The sequence below is a fragment of the Bos javanicus genome, chromosome 7 (assembly GCF_032452875.1).
Source record: "Bos javanicus breed banteng chromosome 7, ARS-OSU_banteng_1.0, whole genome shotgun sequence".
NCBI classification, from domain to species: Eukaryota; Metazoa; Chordata; class Mammalia; order Artiodactyla; family Bovidae; genus Bos; species Bos javanicus.
The window spans coordinates 31,504,993-31,526,845 of record NC_083874.1 but is presented as its reverse complement, the minus strand read 5'-3'; the positions used below and the strand labels follow the sequence as shown (position 1 = coordinate 31,526,845).

The 21,853-nt window shown below is 37.0% G+C and overlaps 1 long non-coding RNA gene across 1 annotated transcript in view; it reads right to left on the bottom strand.

Annotated features, from left to right (window-relative positions):
- Positions 1-21,576, bottom strand: part of LOC133251022 (uncharacterized) — an 83,466-nt gene extending 61,890 nt beyond the window's left edge. Inside the window, exons 1-2 of the long non-coding RNA XR_009737487.1 lie at positions 18,606-21,576; positions 14,228-14,342 (exon numbers count right to left, since the gene is read on the bottom strand). This is a non-coding gene — a long non-coding RNA (uncharacterized LOC133251022). The remainder of the gene's footprint in view (positions 1-14,227; positions 14,343-18,605) is intronic.
- Between the last annotated feature and the right edge of the window lie 277 nt (positions 21,577-21,853).

Here is a 21,853-nt window from a genome sequence, read left to right as displayed (position 1 = left end):
TATTGATAGGTATATACTTATTGCCACTTTAGTACTTATTTTCCTGTTGTCTTTAAAGTTCTCTGTTCTCTTCATCTTATTTTTGTTTCTTCCCTTGTGGTTTGATCAGTTTCTTTTGTGCTGTGCTTATGTTCCTTTCCCTCTGATTTTTGCCCAACAATTGTAGGTTTGTGATTTGTGGTTAACATGCAGTTCATAAATGTTGACATAGTTATATCTACTTATTTAAATAGGTTTTCCTTTAAGTTCAAACTCACCCTACACTTGTTCTTAGCCAAAAGGCTGAGAAGTGATCAAACTCATTCTAAAAGTTCTACGTTTTCATTCCTCTCCTCCACATTTTGGGGCTTTCATGTCATATTTTAAATCTTCATGCTTATTATTTAACAACAACTAATTGTTGCTTTTATTTTTTTTTGTCTTTTAATCTTCATACTAGTTTATTTAAGAGGTTGATCCTCAGTATTTACCATATATTTACCTTTACTAGTGGGATTTTTCATTTCCTCTAGTTTCTTCTTTTTATTGCATTTTTTCAACTTCAAGACCCATTACTTCTTTTAGATTAACTTTAGTATTGATGAGTTCTTTTAGATTTTACTTATCTAAGAAGTTCCATATTTCTCCTAAAATTCAAATATAATCCTGGGGAGAGTAACCTATGTTGCAGGTTTTTCCCTTTCAGTAGTTTGAACATATTTATGCCTCCTTCTAACCGGCAAAGTTTCTGTAAAGAAATTAGCTAATAGCCTTATAGGGAATCCCTTGTATATGATTGTTTCTTCTTACTGACTTTAGAATTACATTTACCTTTAACTTTTATCATTTTAATTATATCTTGGTGTAGGTCCATTTGTGTTCATCTTGTCTAGAACCCTCTCCTTTTGTACCGGATTATCTGTTTCCTTCTTCAGGTTTGGGAAGATTTTGGTCATAATTTTATCAAATGTATTTTCAATCCTCTCCTCTTTCTCTTCTTCTGGGACATTTATAATGAGAATGTTGGTGTGCTTGATACTATCTCAGAGATCCCTTAAACTTTTTATTAACTCTTTTTTCTTTTTGCTGTTCTGATTTGGTGACTTCCATTTTCCTATATTCCAGATCACTTAGATGTTCTTCCTACTGCTGCTAAGTCACGTCAGTCGTGTCCGACTCTGTGCGACCCCATAGACGGTAGCCCACCAGGCTCCCCCGTCCCTGGGATTCTCCAGGCAAGAACACTGGAGTGGGTTGCCATTTCCTTCTTCAATGCATGAAAGTGAAAAGTGAAAGTGAAGTGGCTCAGTCGTGTCCGACTCTTAGCGACCCCATGGACTGCAGCCTACCAGGCTCCTCCATCCATGGGATTTTCCAGATGTTCTTCCTAGTCTGCTATTAATTCCTCCTAGTGTGTGTGAGTGTGTGTGTGTGTGCGTGTGCATGTTTTAATTCCAATAATTGTATTCTTCTGATTTGACTGCTATTTTTTATTTTCTAGTTTCTTGTCAAATTTTTTCACTATTTTCATCTATTTTTTCCTAATTCAGGTAGCATTCTTATTATTAAGGATTTGATTATCTGGTAAAATGCCTATTTCTATTTCATTAGTTGTCTTTTCAGGGGTTTTCTCTTGCTCTTTCTACTAAAATAAATTCCTTTGTCTTATCATTCTGCTTAACCTTTCTGTCTACGAAATTATGTGAAGCAGTTATCTCTGGTGGTTTTGAATGGGTTTCCTTATGTGAGGCATCCCTATATAGCCCACATATGCCCAGTACTTTGATGTGAGAGCTGGAATTGGTGTGAACACGAGTCACATCTTTCCTCTGGGTATGCTGCCAGCTATCACCTTGGTGAGAAGTGGGGCTAGAAATGGAAGGACTAGCACTGGAGCCAGTTGCGAGCTGGGGCTAAACCTGCTCCTCAGTGGCTATCACCAACTTACCAGGAGCAGGGGTAGGTCCAAGTGGCATGAGAGAAGCCCAGAGGACCATGGCCAAGCAGGGGTGTGTTTTCTCCTCTCCTAGCACCTGTATCCTCACCCAGAAGAGGAACAGTGCTGGAGCAAGAGGGCTTGGTGTGGTTACTTGGTGCATGTCCGGGAACAGGCTGCAGAAATCTGACTTGGGTCAAAGCTTCTGATGTGTTGCTTCTATAAGTGCCAGTAATGGCTGGGCCCAGACAGCAAAGAATCTGCCTGCAATGCAGGAGACCCAGATTCAATTCCTGGGTCAGGGAGAACCCTTGGAGAAGGGAATGGCTACTCATTCCAGTGTTTCTTGTCTGGAGAATTCCATGAACAGAGAAGCCTGGTAGACTACAGTCCATGGAGTTGAAAAGAGTCAGACATATGACTGAGCAGCTAACACTTTCACCTCCCTTTTCGCTTTTCCACTCTATTCAGATGCAGTTTGGGGTCTGTGTCGCACAGCCAAACCCTTGCCCCAGTATGGAGTTGTTTCGTGAAACATCAGGCTGGACTGTTTGCTTGGTTCAGGCTGCAGCATTCACCAGGGCAATCACAGATCCAACCACTGGTGCAATTTTCAATCCAACTTCTCTGCCCTGCTTTGGGAACAAGAAAACATGTATGTGCTTCTTATGAACAAGTTCAGGCTTCCCACAGCCCTCTTGTTAGTTGCACCAGCTTCCAAACAACAAAGGGAGCCTGTATTCCCTGTGTTGGGCCCCAGTGCTTAGGCACTCAATATGTGGCTTGAACCACTCACTCCCCAGGAAAAATCCCCACCCATGTAATCTCCCTTTTGCTCTGAGTCCTCTCCCAGGAGCAAAGGTTCCAACTTGATTGCTTCTCTTCCCTTCTTGCTCAAATCCACATGAATCTTTTTTTTACAGCCTTTGTTGTATAGGAGTCTATCTGTCAGTCTCCAGTTACTTTTTAGTGAGAATTGTTCCACATAAAGATTTATTTTCCATGTTTTCATGGAGAGAGGTAACTTTCACATCCTTCTACTCTGCTATCTTAATCTCTTCCAGAACATTCCATCTTCCCAGCTTCTAGAGGCTGTCTGAATTTCTTGGCACCTAGCACTCTTATTTCCACTCTAATACTCTAATATTTGTGTTTTAATTATGATATACCTTGGTGTGAATCTCTCTGGATTCATCTTGTTTCAGACTTTCTACTATTCCTGTACCTGGAAATCTGTTTCTTTCTCCAGGTTAGGTAAGTTTTCTGCCATTATTTATTCAAATAATTTTTTTGCCCCCTTCTTCTCTCTCTTCTTCTATAATGCAAATGTTGATGTGCATCATGTTGTCCCAGAATTCTTGTAAACATCCTCATATTTTAAAATTCTTTTTTCTTTTTTGCTATTATGATTGGGTGATTTCCATTATTCTGTTTTCTAGATCACATATATTTTTTTGGTATAACATAATCTACTACTTATTCCCCCTCATGTATTTTTCATTTCCATTATGGTCTTCATCTCTGATTAGTTCTTTCTCATATTTTCTCTTTGTTAACATTCTCACTGTATTCCTTCATTCTTCTCCTCAACTTGGTGAGCTTCTTTATGACCATTAGTTTGACCTCTCAATCAGATAAATTATTTAGCTTCATTTCATCAGGGTTTTTTCTTTTTCTTTGAATGTACTCCTATGTTTCTTTATTTTGTTTGACTTCCTGTGGTTGTTTCTATGAAATAAGCAAAACAGGTACATCAGTCCATTTCAGTTCAGTTCATTCACTCAGCCATGTCCAACTCTTTGCGACCCAATGAACCACAGCATGCCAGGCCTCCCTGTCCATCACCAACTGCTGGAGTCTACCCAAACCCATGTCCATCAAGTCAGTGATGCCATCCAACCATCTCATCCTCTGTCGTCCCCTTCTCCTCCTGCCCTCAATCTTTCCCAGCATCAGGGTCTTCTCAAATGAGTCAGCTCTTTGCATCAGGTGGCCAAAGTATTGGATTTCAGCTTCAAATCAGTCCTTCCAATGAACACCTAGGACTGATCTCCTTTAGGATGGACTGGTTGGATGTCCTTCCAATCCAAGGGACTCTCAAGATTCTTCTCTAACACCACAGTTTAAAAGCATCAATTCTTCAGCACTCAGCTTTCTTCATAGTCTAACTCTCACATCCATACATGACCACTGGAAAAACCATAGCCTTGACTAGACAGACCTTTGTTGACAAAGTAATGTCTCTGCTTTTTAATATGCTGTCTAGTTTGGTCATAACTTTCCTTCCAAGCAGTAAGCGTCTTTTAATTTCATGGCTGCAGTCACCACCGAAAGTGATTTTGGAGCCCAGAAAAATTAAGTCAGCCACTGTTTGCACTGTTTTCCCCATCTATTTGCCATGAAGTGATGGGACCGGATGCCATGATCTTAGTTTTCTGAATATTGAGTTTAAGCCAACTTTTTCACTCTCCTCTTTCACTTTCATCAAGAGGCTCTTTAGTTCTTCTTCACTTTCTGCCATAAGGGTGGTGTCATCTGCATATCTGAGTTTATTGATATTTCTCCCAGCAATCTTGATTCCAGCTTGTGCTTCCTCCAGCCCAATGTTTCTCATAATGTACTCTGCATATAAGTCAAATAAGCAGAGTGACAATATACAGCCTTGACGTACTCCTTTTCCTATTTAGAACCAGTCTGTTGTTCCATGTCCAGTTCTAACCAGTCCATCCTAAAGGAGATCAGTCCTGGATGTTCATTGGAAGGACTGATTTGAAGCTGAAATCCAATACTTTGGCCACCTGATGCAAAGAGCTGACTCATTTGGGAAGACCCTATGCTGGGAAAGATTGAGGGCAGGAGAAGGGGATGACAGGATGAGATGGTTGGATGGCATCACCGACTCAATGAACATGGGTTTGGGTAGACTCTGGCAGTTGGTGATAGACTGGGAGGCCTGGCGTGCTGCAGTTCATGGGGTTGCGAAGAGTCGGACATGACTGAGTGACTGAACTGAACTGAACTTGCCTATGAAATATTGATCAACCAGGAAACAGTTCCAACACAAACGTTACTCTTAAAAAATACAGTAACAAAATATCTAATGTCAATAATAAAATCTAAGGTTGCTTGTGAGTTTAGACTAAGTTTTAAACTGTTGTTTTAAAAATGTTTAAAGTCAGAACCCATTTTCTGCTCTACGTTAATTTACCATTTTGTCTTGCTACTTCTAACAATACAGTCATACTATATGTGATGTTATGATTAAAATAAGGACTCATGATGTATTTTCTTTATTTTTAATAAAAAGAAATAATTACATAGAAATAAAATTATACCCAACTTACACAGCTAAATTGAAACCACTACGTACCTGAGTGTTTAAACTCATTTAAATAATATATGTTTTTATTAGTAACAGTTACATGCTTACTGAGAGAGTTTAATTAAGAAATACACTGATGAAATTAGAAAGGTACTAAAGGAAGCCATTTGGACATTTAGTTTCTTATTCCATAGACTATTTGCATTCACTTTATGTTTTTAAAATGCATTTAGGAACAATTTAGTGAGCAATATAGCAATACCAGATGTACTTGAGAAGCTGATTATGAAGCAGATGGTTTTACAATCACACTTGTGTTTTGAAAGGTGTTATTCTATTATATAAGGTTTGCATTTATGACACATGCTTCTTGTTTAGTATTGTGGATGGTGTCATCCTGTCAGAGATCTCACACATTTCTCTTTCTTTGCATCTGTTCAGTAAGTAAACTTACTGATTCTCTTAGCAGGAGGAATAAATTATACAACTACATTGTTGAGAGTATGGTACATTACACAGCCTAAATTTTCTCATTAACAGGATAACATCAATATAACTTACACTATAGGGAACCATGGAAAATCAACAAGATGTATAAAAGCCAAGTTAGATTGCATTCCGTTTATTAAATACCTGATCCATGTAACCTAACAAGATTTGATGTGAACATTTTATTCGTTAATGGTATCTTTCTGTTATATATGATATAGTTTTGCTTAACAAAGCCCAAAGGGAAAATGCAGTCTGGAAGTAATTCTACATCAAGAGGCTATAACTATAATTATTCTGGGCATACCAAACTTATAATACAAATATTAGCCTCTACTTAGCTGTAATAGAAAATAAATGTTACTACAATAACAAGCATGGCTTTTTGAAGAAACCAATTAAGGATTATGTCTTTTGACATGTAATAAATTTCAATTTTGTCACTTCTTCAGGGTGTAATGAAATGTAAGAAAAGTGGTTCAAGAAAAAGCCTGATTTGTCTATGAACTCATCCTTAAGTGTCCTAATACACTGGCAATATTCTCTGCCTGATTTGTCAAGATAATCTAATTCTGGATTTGAGTGATCTGGTAGGATTTATCCTATTATCTTACCTTGGTATTGATATTGGTATTACTGTGAGGTGAGACCTTCATTCATTCAACTAGTATTTATTTACTACCTACTAAATTCTCTTTCCAAAGACTTTGTGTGAATCACAATAAACTGTGGAAAATTCTGAAAGAGATGGGAATACCAGACCACCTGACCTGCCTCTTAAGAAATCTGTATGCAGGTCAGGAAGCCACAGTTAGAACTGGACATGGAACAACAGACTGGTTCCAAATCGGGAAAGGAGTATGTCAAGGCGGTATATTGTCACCCTGCTTGTTTAACTCATATGCAGAGTACATCATGAGAAACTCTTGGCTGGTGAAGCACAAGCTGGAGTCAAGATTGCCAGGAGAAATATCAATAACTTCAGATATGCAGATGACATCATTCTTACGGCAGAAAGTGAAGAACTTAAGAGCCTCTTGATGAAAGTGGAAGAGGAGAGTGAAAAGTTGGCTTAAAACTCAACATTCAGAAAACTAAGATCATGGCATCTGGTCCCATCATTTCATGGCAAATAGATAGAGAAACAATGGAAACAGTGAGAGACTTTATTTTGGAGGGGGGGGGTGGTCCAAAATCACTGCAGATGGTGACTACAGCCATGAAATTAAAAGACACTTGCTCCTGGGAAGAAAAGTTTTTAAAAAGCAGAAACATTACTTTGCCAACAAAGGTCCGTCTAGTCAAAACTATGGTTTTTCCAGTAGTCATGTATAGATGTGAAAGTTGGACTATAAAGAAAGTTGAGCGCCGAAGAATTGAGCTTTTGAATTGAGTTTCTTATTGGAGAAGACCCTTAAGAGTCCTTTAGACTGCAAGGAGATCCAATCAGTCCATCCTAAAGGAAATCAATCCTGAATATTCATTGGAAGGACTGATGCTGAAGCTGAAACTCCAATACTTTGGCCACTTGATGTGAAGAACTGACTCATTTGAAAAGACCCTGATGCTCGGAAAGATTGAAGGTGGGAGGAGAAGGGGACAACAGAGGATGAGATGGTTGTATGGCATCACCAACTCAATGGACATGAGTTTGAGTAAGCTCCAGGAGTTGGTGATAGACAGGGAAGCCTGGCATGCTGCAGTCCATGGGGTCGCAAAGAGTCGAATATGCCTGAGCTACTGAACTGAACTGACTGAAATTCTCTTGTGTTAGCCCTTAAGAATACAAATATAAGTGCATACGCTCAAGAAGATCACGGTTCTGTTTTAAAGCAGAAGCAGAATGCAAATATTCATAATTATGTGTGTGTGTGAATTACTATTATCATAAATAAATATTAAATTACAGTTACTGATATTTATTCTAAGGTATTAAAGGAGTTTTACTCACGCCTGCAATTTATTTTGAAATGCACTAAAATAAGATGAATTAATGATGCAGAAAGGGGTGGGTGGATAGACAGATAGCTATATTGTAAAGCCAATACAATAAAATGTTAATGATAGAATCTAAATGTGGATATACAGATATTTACTGTAAAAATTCTTTTAATTTTTCTGTATGTTTGAAAACTTTTTATAATACAATTCTGGAAAGGAAAAGAAAGCAGTATGCTTAAACATGAAAGCATGGAGGAAGTACAGTTATTTGTTACAGGTGGTTTAGAGTAAGAACATGAAAGCTGCCTGTTTAAAGATGAAAAATATGGTTAGTAAAGGAAAGTCAAAGAGTTGAGAAACCAGGACAAGGAAATGGAAAGTCTATCTACTTGAATCTATATGGATACTGAAATGATAAAATGTTTTTTGTATTTCTTGTAACGGGGTATGACAGTGAACCAGTACTTAAGTATTCAAGAAATGAGAGAGACTGGTCTGTGTGTAGCTAACAGAAAAAATAATGAGTGACACATTCTGAATGCAGAAGCTTCAGTGTTGAAGGCCTTTTGGAAAGAAGGAAAAGCAATATTCTGAATACAACAGAGAGAATAAAAATGGCCATTTATTTCTATTTCAGATTCAGAATCACAAGGGCCATAGGAGAAGAAAAAATAACCACTACCTGAGAGACATAAATTTAAAAAAAAAATGTAATAAGGCTATAACCAAATCTTGGTTAGAGCACGAAGGTAAAGGAAGTGCTTAATTAAGAGGCTGAAGATGTAGGATGTTTTCATAAGGACAAATCACAAGTTCCATAGGGTGATCTATAAGAATCTAGGAAATGAAATTGGGAATATGGGTAAAAAGTAGAATCAGATAAGGTTAAGCATAAGCCATATGGGACAGAGTCCCAGGGCTTCCTTTGGGGACTAGAATATACAAAAATCAAAGGTGTGGTAGGAATGGTCTTGGTGGTCTCAAGACCAACTGAGTTGATAAAGTTCTGAATGAAGGAAAGGAGTTGTAGGTATCTTTCCAAAAACATGCAGAAAGAGTAGATATTTAGTAGGCAGACAGATTAGGAAGGGATTTCTAAGCAGTAGGGACAGTTGAACAAGATTCAGACATTTGTAAGTTTGATGTTTCAGGGATTTCAAACAGTTGAACATATGTGGTACATTACAAGAGCAAAGGTAGGAGTTCTAAAAGTTAAAGCTGCTGAGAAAGGCAAGATAATATTTGCTATGTGGAAAGGGTTTCAAATGTATCCTGTAAATAGTGGGGAATTATTGAAAAATCATACAGAAGGAAGTGACATTGACATGATAACGTATCCTGGTTAGACTACTCTGGATTCAGGATAGAACTTGGATTGGATGGCATCATTCTAGAAACAGAAAGACCAGTTAAGAAACTGTTTCAAGGACAGGTGATGCACGATTAACACCTAAGCTAGAAATTGGCAGTAGGAATGGAGAAGCATGGAAAGAAATGAGACATGTTTAGGGACAAGGACCAACTGATGCAAAAAGTAAGATAAATCGAAAAATTCATGACAGTCTCAGGTTTCTGGGATGATCATGGAGCCCATAACTATTCAGGACAGCAAGTAATGAAAGTTGAGGACATAATGGAAGTCGAGAGGGCTTGGAATAAAGGAAATATTAGATTGCTTTTGTAACATGAGGTTGAATACAAATGTGAACTTGTATAATGATAATTTCGGTTTTAGAATCAGGGAATGAGTGTAGATTACTAAGTAGCTTTTATATATTGAACTAAAATTTGATCATTCCCTGCCTGTCTACTGCTAGCCCAAACATTACAGTCAAAGAATGCAAATTACCAGGAAGGAAACAAGGAAATCAAGAGAGGTTTACAGTCAAGAGAGGTTTACAAAGATTAATACATTGTAAGATGTTCTCATTTGAAAAACAAAATGTAGTATTCAAAATAGTAAAAATTGCAAATAGCTAGAAAAGAGTAGTTCTGATATATTATGTCAATATTACTGTTTTAGTAATACTTTTAAGAACCATAACTATAATCATGAGCCTATTACCAATATGTACCTTGATATACTTATGGAGTCAACAAAACTGGAAGCATAGTCTTCACTTTCTTAGAATAGCTGCAGAGTTGAACTAACAAAACTTAATGTTATTTCAATACCTTTGTTTGCATTACCTTAGGAATTCACATGGCTCCCTTATTTTACAAGCAATGATGACCTAATTTTTTGGCTCTGGCATCAGAGGGGTCCTCTCCTGAAAACCTCAATGTTAAGCCAATGAAGAATGGACTTAAACTCTAGTAAATACACTAAATACGCCTGACCATAGGAAACTATTGCTTAAATAAAAAATTAAGAACCATTTCATAAATGCATTTTTATTTTTTGTATCATATTATAATACATTTAGGATATAAAATTTCTCTGATCAGTGGATCCATGTAGAGATCATTTTTAAGAATATACAATCATATAACACTGAAATTGATTCCTACATTTTAAAATACTAATATTATGAGATTTTCTTGTGTTAAATAATAAAAGCTAAAATTTAAAGTTCTTTCCCTTCTTGAAAACTGAAAAATAAAGTCACATTTATTCCAAAGGGAAATGCATTTCTTTAATTTGCTATGGAAGCCGTCTTGCAAAAATTCCTAATTACAAGGTAAAGTCAATAAAACTATAGCTTTGGGCTTCTTTTTTGGCACAAAAATATTACTATAGATGAATAAGGCATAATTCTGCCAAGTTCATGAGTCCATTCTTCCCATATCTGTTTAGAATACAGCATTCTATGCTGGATGGACATAAAATCATTTAATGCTAGAAAATTGTCAAAATTCTAATCAAAGCTGACATTTTTTTAAACCACTTCTGTCACTATTTGGATTTGACATACTATTAGCAGTAGACACATTTAGCATTCTCACATAAAATACATTTCTTTTCAAACCTTTCCATGACTTTTAATCATCTAGCTTTTTTCTGCCTGTTCAAACTTGATCTGTCTCCACTGGAAGAACATCATTTATACTATTGCTCTTTTTGCCTCTATTGAATTTGCAACTGAGGTCGGGGAATTTATTTAATTATTAGTATTTCTTGTGTGTTAAGGACATATGCTAAATAAGACACAATCCTCTTTTGGTTACAAAAGATATAACAACACAAAGGCAACTTTAAGAATTCTAGTGGCTTCCTTCATTTTTAGCACTGCATTAGTGCTGTTGACGGAGAAGGCAATGGCAACCCACTCCAGTACTCTTGCCTGGAAAATCCCATGGGCAGAGGAGCCTGGTAGGCTGCAGTCCATGGGGTCGTGAAGAGTAGGACACGACTGAGGGACTTCACTTTCACTTTTCACTTTCATGCATTGGAGAAGGAAATGGCAACCCACTCCAGTGTTCTTGCCTGGAGAATCCCAGGGATGGGGGAGCCTGATGGGCTGCCGTCTATGGGGTCTCACAGAGTTGGACACGACTGAAGCGACTTAGCAGCAGAAGCAGCAGTGCTGTTGAAGCTTAACATTGAAAATAAAGGATTTGTAACATGGCAGGCTGATGATGTTGTCAAGCAATTGTTATCCTTTCATCTAGGATTTCTGACAAGAGGTTATTATTCATGATTGTTTAAGGACTATTAGAATTAAGTCTTTTTATCATCCAAATAGTAAAAATTGGAGCAACTCCATTTAAAACTGAGCTCTATTCTGATAAAGATATACACAGCATTTCAATCAGCATATAATCAAACATAATCAACCATCTCCCAAAATCTGAAATAAATTAGGCCACCCCAGAATAAATTTGGTGGCTTCCCTGGTGGCTTAGAGAGTAAAGCGTCTGCCTGCAATGCAGGAGACCTGGGTTCAATGCCTGGGTCGGGAAGATCCCCTGGAGAAGGAAATGGCAACCCACTCCAGTATTGTTGCCTGGAAAATCCCATGGACGGAGGACCCTAGTAGGCTACAGTCCATGGGGTCACAAAGAGTCAGACACGACTGAGCAACGACACACGTTTCAGAATAAATTGAGGGCTGAGCACTTCAGCATTTTAAGGATTTTTTTCCTCCCACATATTTGTAAGTCTTGTGCAACTGACTCAGTGAGAGTAACCCTTGGATTCTCCAACTTTTTAAAAGCAATTATCTTAGATTTTTGGACTTTGCCTTTGATCTTGCCCTTCTCTTGATCCTAGGGCCTGTGTGGCCTCTAATATTCTTTTCTTTACCGCCCGTATTTTGCCCAGTCATCACTTCTAAAACGTCATAACAGAGCTTAGTTTCCTCTCTTGTTCCTTTTCTGTGGTCTAAAACACAATATTTTCTCCCTCTCTAGGTCTTTCTACACTGGTCCACTCTGGGAAATCAACAGCTTGATCAAAGAGCCATGTAACTACAGACTCCCCCAACAACCTGATTGGTTTGTGAATCCCCAGCTTAAGATAATCCATATCCCTCTGCCTACCTATCCTACTTTTCCCCCTAGGATTCTTATTCCTGTCACTTTGTTTTTCTCCTAGGAAAAAAGAAAACTATTAAGGAGCAGTAACATTTCAATTTGTCTGAAGTGAGTCTATGAAAAGAGAGGAAGTAATTGAGTAGCCTTTACATAACTTCTGATAGCAATAGCAAACAATGGGATCTACCTCAACTTATTTCCTGACCATCTGGTCATCAATCGGTCTTATGATTAAGACGCCAGTGAAGGAATGAACTGAACTGAAGGCTTCCCTGGTGGTCCAGTGGTTAAGAATCCTCCTTGCAATGCAGGGGACATCAGATCCAGGAAGATCCCACATGCCACCGGCAACGAAGCCCATGCCCCACAACGACCAAGCCCACACTCTGAAACTACTGAAGCCCGCCCACCCTAGAGCCTGTGCCCCATAACAAGAGAAGCCACAACAATGAAAAGCCCGCACACTACAGGCCCCCGCTGCCAACTAGAGAAAGCCTGCGTGTAGCAAGGAAAACCCGGTTCAGTCAAAATCAAATAAATAAATAAATATTTTAAAGAAAATGACCCCAATGAGGTAAATCTTTTCCCCCAAAACTGGTACTTGTTTTCTAAAACAAGCATTTAAAAAACCAAACGAACAAAATCCCAGAAAATTCTTTAGTCAATTTTTTGAGCATGCTGGGAAATCAATTCATTGTTAAAATTGAAAAAGTCTAGCAAGTATTTACTTTGTCTTTCCTATATGACTGTGCCCTAATATGATCAAATAATTCAAAAGGAAGTTTATTTTTATAGAAGTAAGAAAACTCCTAAATAAACTAACCATGAAATTAAAATAACGCCATTTTGGAGCCATTACGAAATTAACTGAACTAATCAATGATTATAATAGCTACATTATGTCACAGGAGTCAAATATCCTTGCCTTCTTATGGAGGTACACATTATTACAAATGAAGTATCTTTATTTTAAGAAAAATAAAAATTCTATTTATCTTCCAGATCTAAGTACCAAATTATAAGAAATATAAGAGTTAGAGGACAGATTAAATGATACTATGATATTTAGATGTGATTTTACTACTATAAAAAACACAATAAAATAATTTTAAAACTCAAAATATTCACAACATAAAATATGTCTTGATCTTTCAGTTCAGAAGAGGTATAATTAATGCTAACTCTGAGAGCATAAAAGAACATCTTAAATTAGGTGTAAATTCATTTGTTTACTTTTTTTCAGTGATTACATTCCTGTGCTCCTATTGTTCAATGTACCAAAATTATATATGAATTATATATATAATTTAATATATTTCACACAGTTTTCTAGTTTTTTACATCTGAAAGTAATATCAGATCGTGTTAGTCTCTCAAGGCTGGAAGATGAACATTCCTCTCCCCACTTTTTTTAACTTAATCTTTAATATTTTGAAAAAATACTTTGATGAATTGAAACTTTCAATGCCCTTCAGTTGTAGAACACAAAATATAAACATTCTTTTAAGGACAGATAAATATGTAAACAACAGGAAAAAATGATATGTTCACTATAAAAATTTTGAGAATATCTTCATTGACATGATGGCTTCAGGGAGGAGGAGCAAGCTAAGGTTGGTTCTCTGTTATCTTTGTATTAGTATTAGTTTGTATAGTTGGTTGGCATCACTGGCTCAATGGACATGAGTTTGAGCAAACTCTGGGAGATAGTGGAGGACAGAGGAACCTGGAGTACCACAGTCCTCAGGGTCACAAAGAGCTGAACATGATTTAGTGACTGAACAACAGATATTTCTAAGCAACAAGACATATTTTATGTTATGAACTTTTAAAACATCAAAATTACTGTATTTCTCCCTGTATATTAACACTATAATCTTAGATTTTAACTCATGGCTTATCCCTAAAAAATGTGGCATCCATTTAGAATATAACCAAGGTTCTGCTTCCATCTTATTTTCTTCCATTTCTTTTCCATTTGCCTTACTGACTTTATAAATTTATCCTACAACAAATTGTATATTTGTAAACTTCAAAACAGTTCCACTTTGTGTGCAATTTCAAACTGTTTTCATTTGTCTTACCTTGAACAGAGGCAAGGTTTACTTTCATGTTACATTTCAAACTTCAGGGTCCGGGTCTCCCACTATACATTTGCAGAGGCTTTCAATTGTCCTGAGCCATCAGAGAGAGGGTTGCCTTTAAACGATATATTGGTTAGAGGTGTGAGACTGGCACAATCAAGTTTTAATTGAAACCTAATATTCCATAAGCTAAAGCTGGCTTTTGATCGACCCAGGGATCGAACTCAGGTCTCCCGCATTCCAGGCAGACACTTTAACCTCTGAGCCACCAGGGAAGCCCAATCAAGAAATAGTTTTTTGTAACTCTGGCAGGGGCTCTTAATTTCTCCAGCACATTCTCTTTTACCCCCATGTTTCTTTCAACTCTTTCTCTCCTCTGCCCATGCACTTTATTTAGCTTATGTAAGTAAGAAAACTAACATTAGATGTGTATATCCTAAGATTTCTAAATTCTGCTTTGGCCGGTGGCTGTTATTTTTTTTACAAAAATTCTTTTCATTTGTTTGTTATTTTAATACTTTCTCTAGCCTTTATGCTCTACTCTTGAGTAGTTCTTGTACTTTTGACTGGGAAGAGAAGAAGTTTTCAGGGTTCAGATGAAACTACTACAGGAGATTGAAAAAGGAGGTAGATACTTATATTAATACTATGTAATTTTCATGTTTTATAATATCCCACCACACTGCATTGAGTTCTTTTGGATAGATATTGATAGGTAATGTATGGGAAGAAAAGTGACAAATGGGTAGCTAAATCAAATGAAATTTCTTAAAAATGTGGTTACCATTATTATTATATCAGAGAAAATTAAGTTCACCCTCATGTTAAAAAAAAAAATCCAAATTTAAGTGGCTCAAACACACAAATTTTGTCTTATAATTCTTTTCACTCAAGGAATAGCCCTATCTTGGGCCATGTCAGTTCAATGAAGTAATCAAGGACCCAAACTCCTCCAAATTTTGACTTCATCATTATTTTATGTAGCCTTCATTTATATGTTTTTAAATATTGCTGGAGTTCCTGCCATTATGTCAACATTATGTCAACATTCCAGTAAAGGAGACAGAGAAATAGGTACATTCACTTCAACATAAGCCATACAAACCACTTTTCATTTATGACCCTTTGGTCACAAATTGATAAGGTGGCTAGCCTATCTGTAAAGGAAGCTTAACAGAATCTATACTTAGGTGACTGAATATATTTTTAGTTTTCTAAGCTTAAAACATCAGTGATTCTTTTACAATATCAGATGAGGAAAAGAAGTTACAGAACAAACTCTCAGTCTCTGTCAGTTATTATGGAATTATCAATATAGGATATTGTACACTGAAAGATGTAGACAAACTGGAAAGTTCAGCAATCAAAACTTTAAAGGATTAAAAAGGCGAGACCAATTAGAGACAAGGTACAGAGAAAGGCAATATTGAGTAAAAAGTGGTTGATGGCTTAAGAACTAACTCAATATATGCTGAACACCTCAAGGATCTACCGTGATGTTTCATGGGACCAGATTTGGTCTTTTAGACAGGAGAAGCAGAAATATAAAGTAGGGCACACTACATTATCATTGATCAATGGATCTTTTAGATTAAGGAGAACATAATGATGGGAAGTAAAAAACTGCCACTGCTTCTTGCAAGAAATGTGAGATGGACTTCTAAGGCGTTTGAGGTGGGGGAGAATTTGCTGTATCTTTTATCTTACAGAATTAAGATAATCTATGTGGAGCATTATTAGAGCACTACCCTAGTTTTACAGGTGAGGATTCTGGGATTCAGGAAAGTGAACGCAGAGTTCTCAGGCACAGAGCTACTAAGTTTTAGTATTAGTACTAGACATATCATTCTGACTCCTATTTCATAGGCCTTAAATCTACTTAAATATTATCTTGGCAGGATATAATAAGTCATCAAATTTTAGCTTCTCAACGTTGAAAAAGTCTCAGCACAACAATTTAGAATTCTTATTTTCAGATCTATGTTAACATTGATTCAGAAGGGTGGTCTAACTATTGTCATTTTATATTAGCTACATTGTGTACTTTTACAAGGATTCATTTAATTCATTGCTCAATCTTTTTATTCGCCTTCAACTATTAATCATAGTTGGATATTAAGAAAGTCTGACTTTGAGTATTTCCAATTCAAAATATTTTGAACTTAACCTCAGTTTAATCCTGCACCTGTTATATAACTAAGTAGTCTATGTTAGCAGTCTGAATATTCTGCTTGATGGTGGAGAATGAAATAGTGAAAAAACAAAATATGGCGCCTGCTGACTCTGAACTGAAGTTTAGTATGGAGATAGATATTAAACAAGCACACTAATTGCCATATAATTTTAAAACTTATTTAGACGAATAACATGGCCCAAAGAAAACACATCATAAATAATTTCAACAAATATTTATTGAATGAATTTTAGGGCAAAAACCATATATGGTGACAGGACTGTGTGTGAAGTGAGACTGTAAAGATATATCAAATTGTCAAGGACATTAAATAAATAGCAGGGTAGGTACTTATACAATGCATAACAAAATGTGTAGATAAAGTGAACCATTAAGTTTGTAAAATGGAGGAAGGACATGATTTTACTTATGTTTTGGGAAGAAATCTTCGACAATAGGGAAAGGATAACATGATTGGCTATAAAACAGAATCAGAAAGATCTGTTTATTGGCAACTGCAACTCTTCAGGTAAGAAATAATGAGGGCCTGAATCCAGGTATTGAAATAAGAGGTACAGGAATGATTTTGAAAAATATTTCATGGGTACTTATGGTTGAAATTGGTGATTAATAATCCTCTAAAATGTCAGGAGATTAGCAACCCACTCCAGTATTCTTGCCTGGAGAATTCCATGGACAGAGGAGCCTGGTGGGCTACACAGTCCATGAGGTCACAAAGAGTCAGACATGACTGAGTGACTAACACCTTCACTTTCACTTCCAAAGTGTCAGGAATATGAGAGATGAACATTAACCATATGTTTCTTGTTTGGATGACTAAGGTTATGCTAGTAAATAATACAAAACAAAGAACAAGTATTGTAAAGGATTTAAGGAAAGACAAAATAGCTCCTGATATTGGAGACCTGTTCTGAAACACACAGGTAGGCCTCGGTGTTACTACAAGTCCTTATGATGCTAACAGTTAAACCATGGTGTTCTGCTCTTGGACATAAACAACCTCAGCAAAGATGAACATCAAACACAAATAACTCTGTAACCATGACTAAATAACACAAAAAGATGATTATTTGGAAATCCACAAAATACCAAATATTTCCCTCCCTCAGCTAAAATAAGTGACTGTTACTCCTTTACCAATTATAGCTTTATTCTCACTCTGTCCAGCCCCCTGACACAAAAATTTTATTGAGATACTCAGTCATAGATTTGTTCTTTTTTTCTGGCAGCACCCAGTCTAGAGCTAGCCTCTACTTCCTTCGGTCCTCTTCAAAATTACTCAAATTATATTAAAATCTTACAAGATCTAACACACTCTTTGTGAGACATCCTCTTTCACTATGTTTTGCATTTTCCCTTGCTGTAACCAGTAATACATTTAACTCATTTAACTGTAAGTGTATGTTGGTAGTCTTTGGCTTCACCTCATTGCTAATATCAGACTATGTAAACTTCTGGGTATGTAAGAGACAGTTGAAAATTCAGTCTTGGATTTCAGATAAAAGGAAAGACTGGATACATATATTGGAAACTTATCAACTTTTATGCTAATATTTCTGAAACTCATATATACAGTTCTAGTAGCTTTGGTAAACGCACGGTGATCTACACTTCAATGAGATTGGAAAAGATTAGTTTCAACATGGTTGAGAGGCTCATTATTTCAGAATTACAGGATTTAGTTTACATTATCAATGTTATTTTACATCATAAATCATATAGAAAATTCTAAATGTATTTGAATATAGACCATTTTTCTAGCTAGACCTAATGCTGTGAAATATTGTGTAGAACATTACTCGGGAAATGTTTCAAAAGAAAGGTGAAACATTGGGGGCAGATGATATTCCTCAAAGAGTAAACATACACCAAAAAAGGAGAAAAAAAAACCAAGAATATAATGTTTCAAAACATAACCATTATTAAAATTTATGTAAATTTATTATGAAATAAACTGTATTAGCAACAAAGGTAATAGATACTCAAAACTCAACCTTTTCTATTTTTTTTAATTACATCATGCTATTATTTATGTTTTTTATCTTCTGTTTGACCTGTATGGTGGACAGTGAAGATTTTAAAAGAGAATTAAAATGTTTTAATTTATAAGGTAATACATAGTTTGTATGGAAACACACCTACTCCTTTTAAAAAGATACATATTAAATACAGTAGAGTACTTACCTACCAGGGTAGAGGGTGGAAATAGGAGTGGAAGCTGAAACTCCAATACTTTGGCCACCTGATGCGAAGAGCTGACTCATTTGAAAAGATCCTGATGCTGGAAAAGATTGAGGGCAGGAGGAGAAGGGGATGACAGAGGTTGAGATGGTTGGATGGCATCACCGACTCGATGGACATGGGTTTGGGTAGACTCCGGGAGTTGGTGATGGACAGGCAGGACTGGTGTGCTGCCGTTCATGGGGTCGCAAAGAGTTGAACACGACTGAGCGACTGAACTGAAAGGAAATACATAACTCAAATAAGAAAGAAATTTTGTCCTGACTAATGATGAAAATGTATACAAACTGAGGAATATGACTAACCCATTTCTAAGATGACCCCAATTTCTGAGGGGAAAATTGTGTTAGAGTTAAGTAGTGCAGAAATAGGAGAGTGAAAAAGCTGGCTTGAAACTCAACATTAAAAAAACTAAAACCATGCCATCCAGTCCCATCACTTTGTGGCAAATACTACAGATCGGGAAGTGGAAGCAGTGACAAATTTTTATTTTCTTGGGCTCCAAAATCACTGTGGACAGTGACTGCAGCCATGAAATTAAAAGATGCTTGCTCCTTGGAAAGAAAGCTATGACAAACCTAGACAGCGTATTCAAAAGTAGAAACATACACATTACATATAAAATAGATAGCCAATGGGAATTTGCTGCATGATGCAAGGAGCTCAAACTTGGTGCTCTGTGACAACCTAGGGTGGGAGGTGGGAGGGAGGTTCAAGAGAGAGGGTATATATGTATACCTATGGCTGATTCATGTTGATGTATGGCAAAACCCAACACAATCTTGTAAAGCAATTATCCTCCAATTAAAAATAAATAAAATGTTTTAACAAGAAACAAAAAAAAGCAGAGAGTCATTTTGCCAACGAAGGTTAGTATACTTAAAGTTATGGTTTTTCCAGTAGTCATGTACAGATGTGAGAGTTGGGCCATAAAGAGGGCTGAATGCTGAAGAATTGATGCTTTTTAATTGTGGTGCTGGAGAAGCCTCTTGGGAATCTCTCAGAGAGCAGGGAGATCAAACCAGTCAATCCTAAAGGATTGGAATATTCATTGGAAGTACTGATGCTGAGGTTGAAGCTCCCATACTTCGTCCACCTGATGCAACAGACGACTCACTGGAAAAGACCCTGATACTGGGAAAGATTGGGGGCAGGAGGAAAAGGATGTGACAGAGGATGAGATGGTTGGATGGCATCACTGACTCAACAGACCTGAGTTTGAGCAAACTCCAGGAGATAGTGAAGGACAGGGAAGTCTGGTGTGCTGCAGGCCACGGGATTGCAAAGAGTTGGACACAACTTAGTGACTGAACAACAACAAAATACATGATTTGACAAACTCCTGAAAAGCATTTTCTGCCCCTTACTGGTCATGGAAGCATTTTCCCTGCAAAAAGTTGTTGAGATGCTTGAAGAAGTGGTAGTCAGTTGGTGAGAGGACAGTCCTGAGAATCTGGTGGATGAGGCAAAACTTTGAAGCCAAATTCATTAAACTTTTGAAGAGCTGATTGTGCAATGTGCGGGTGGGTGTTGACATGAAGAACTGTTCCCTTTCTGTTTACCAATGTGTTGAAGTTTTCAGTGCATCTCATCCTTCTGCTGAGCATACTTCTCAGATATAATGGTTTTGCCAGCATTCAGAAAGCTGTAGTGGATCAGACCAGCAGCAGACCACCAAACAGTTACCATGACCTTCTTTGGGGGCAAGCTTGGCTTTGGGAAGTGCTTTGGAACTTCTCATTCCAACCACTGAGCTGAGCTGGTCATCACTGGTTGTTGTATATAATCCACTTTTCATCTCATGTCACAATCCAATCTAGGAAATCGTTCATTGTTGTTGCGTAGAGTAAGAGAAGATGACACTTCAAAATAACAATTTTTTTGATTTGTGGTCAGGTCATGAGGCACCCACTTACCAGCTTTTTCACATTTCCAATTTACTTCAAATGCCAAATGACCTTAAAGGTCGACATTGAGTTCTTCAGCAACATCTCGTGTAGTTTAAGAGAATCAGCTTCGATAATGGCTCTCAATTATTGTCACCTTCCGAGGGCCAGCCTCTATGCTCCTCATCTTCAAACCCTTTGTTTCCTTTGCAGAACTTCTTGAACCATCACTGCACTGTACATTCATTAGTATTTCCCGGGCCAAGTGCTTTCTTGATGTACAAGTTGTCTCTGCTGCTTTATGATCCACTTTGAACTTAAGTAAGAAAATTGTTCAAATTTGCTTTTTGTCTAACATCATTACCATAGTCTAAAACAAACAGCAAGTAATAAGTCATTAGTAAAAAAACATAAAGTAAGAAATGCACATTAAAGTGATGTATAACATAACCACATTTATTTAGAATGTATTTCAACATAAAATGGCAAATTTCAACAACATAAAAATCACAATTATTTTTGCACCAAACACTTTGCCAACAAAGGTCCGTCTAGTCAAGGCTATGGTTTTTCCTGTGGTCATGTATGGATGTGAGAGTTGGACTGTGAAGAAGGCTGAGCGCCAAAGAATTGATGCTTTTGAACTGTGGTGTTGGAGAAGAGAAGACTCTTGAGAGTCCCTTGGACTGCAAGGAGATCCAACCAGTCCATTCTGAAGGAGATCAACCCTGGGGTTTCTTTAGAAGGAATAATGCTAAAGCTGAAACTCCAGTACTTTGGCCACCTCATGCGAAGAGTTGACTCACTGGAAAAGACTCTGATGCTGGGAGGGATTGGGGGCAGGAGGAGAAGGGGACGACAGAGGATGAGATGGCTGGATGGCACCACTGACTCGATGGATGTGAGTCTGAGTGAACTCCGGGAGTTGGTGATGGACAGGGAGGCCTGGCGTGCTGCGATTCATGGGGTCGCAAAGAGTCAGACACGACTGAGCGACTGAACTGAACTGAACATATTTTAAAAATTTAAAAAGTTTTAATTTCTATGTCTGCCCAATAATGTTTTTGGAAACTTTAATACTTTCTAAACTTAAATTAAATTATTATAGATTTTCTTGCATAATCTTTGAGCCTATCTTGGGCTAATTGGTAATAATTAAAATAAATCATATATGTGTTGATTTATAGTTTATAAAATACCTTAGCTCATTCATTAATTGCTAAAAAAATCAATAAACAATTAGGTGAATGGGAAAGAATAGCAGTCATAAATTATTAATGTAATTTATACATTCATATACAGTTG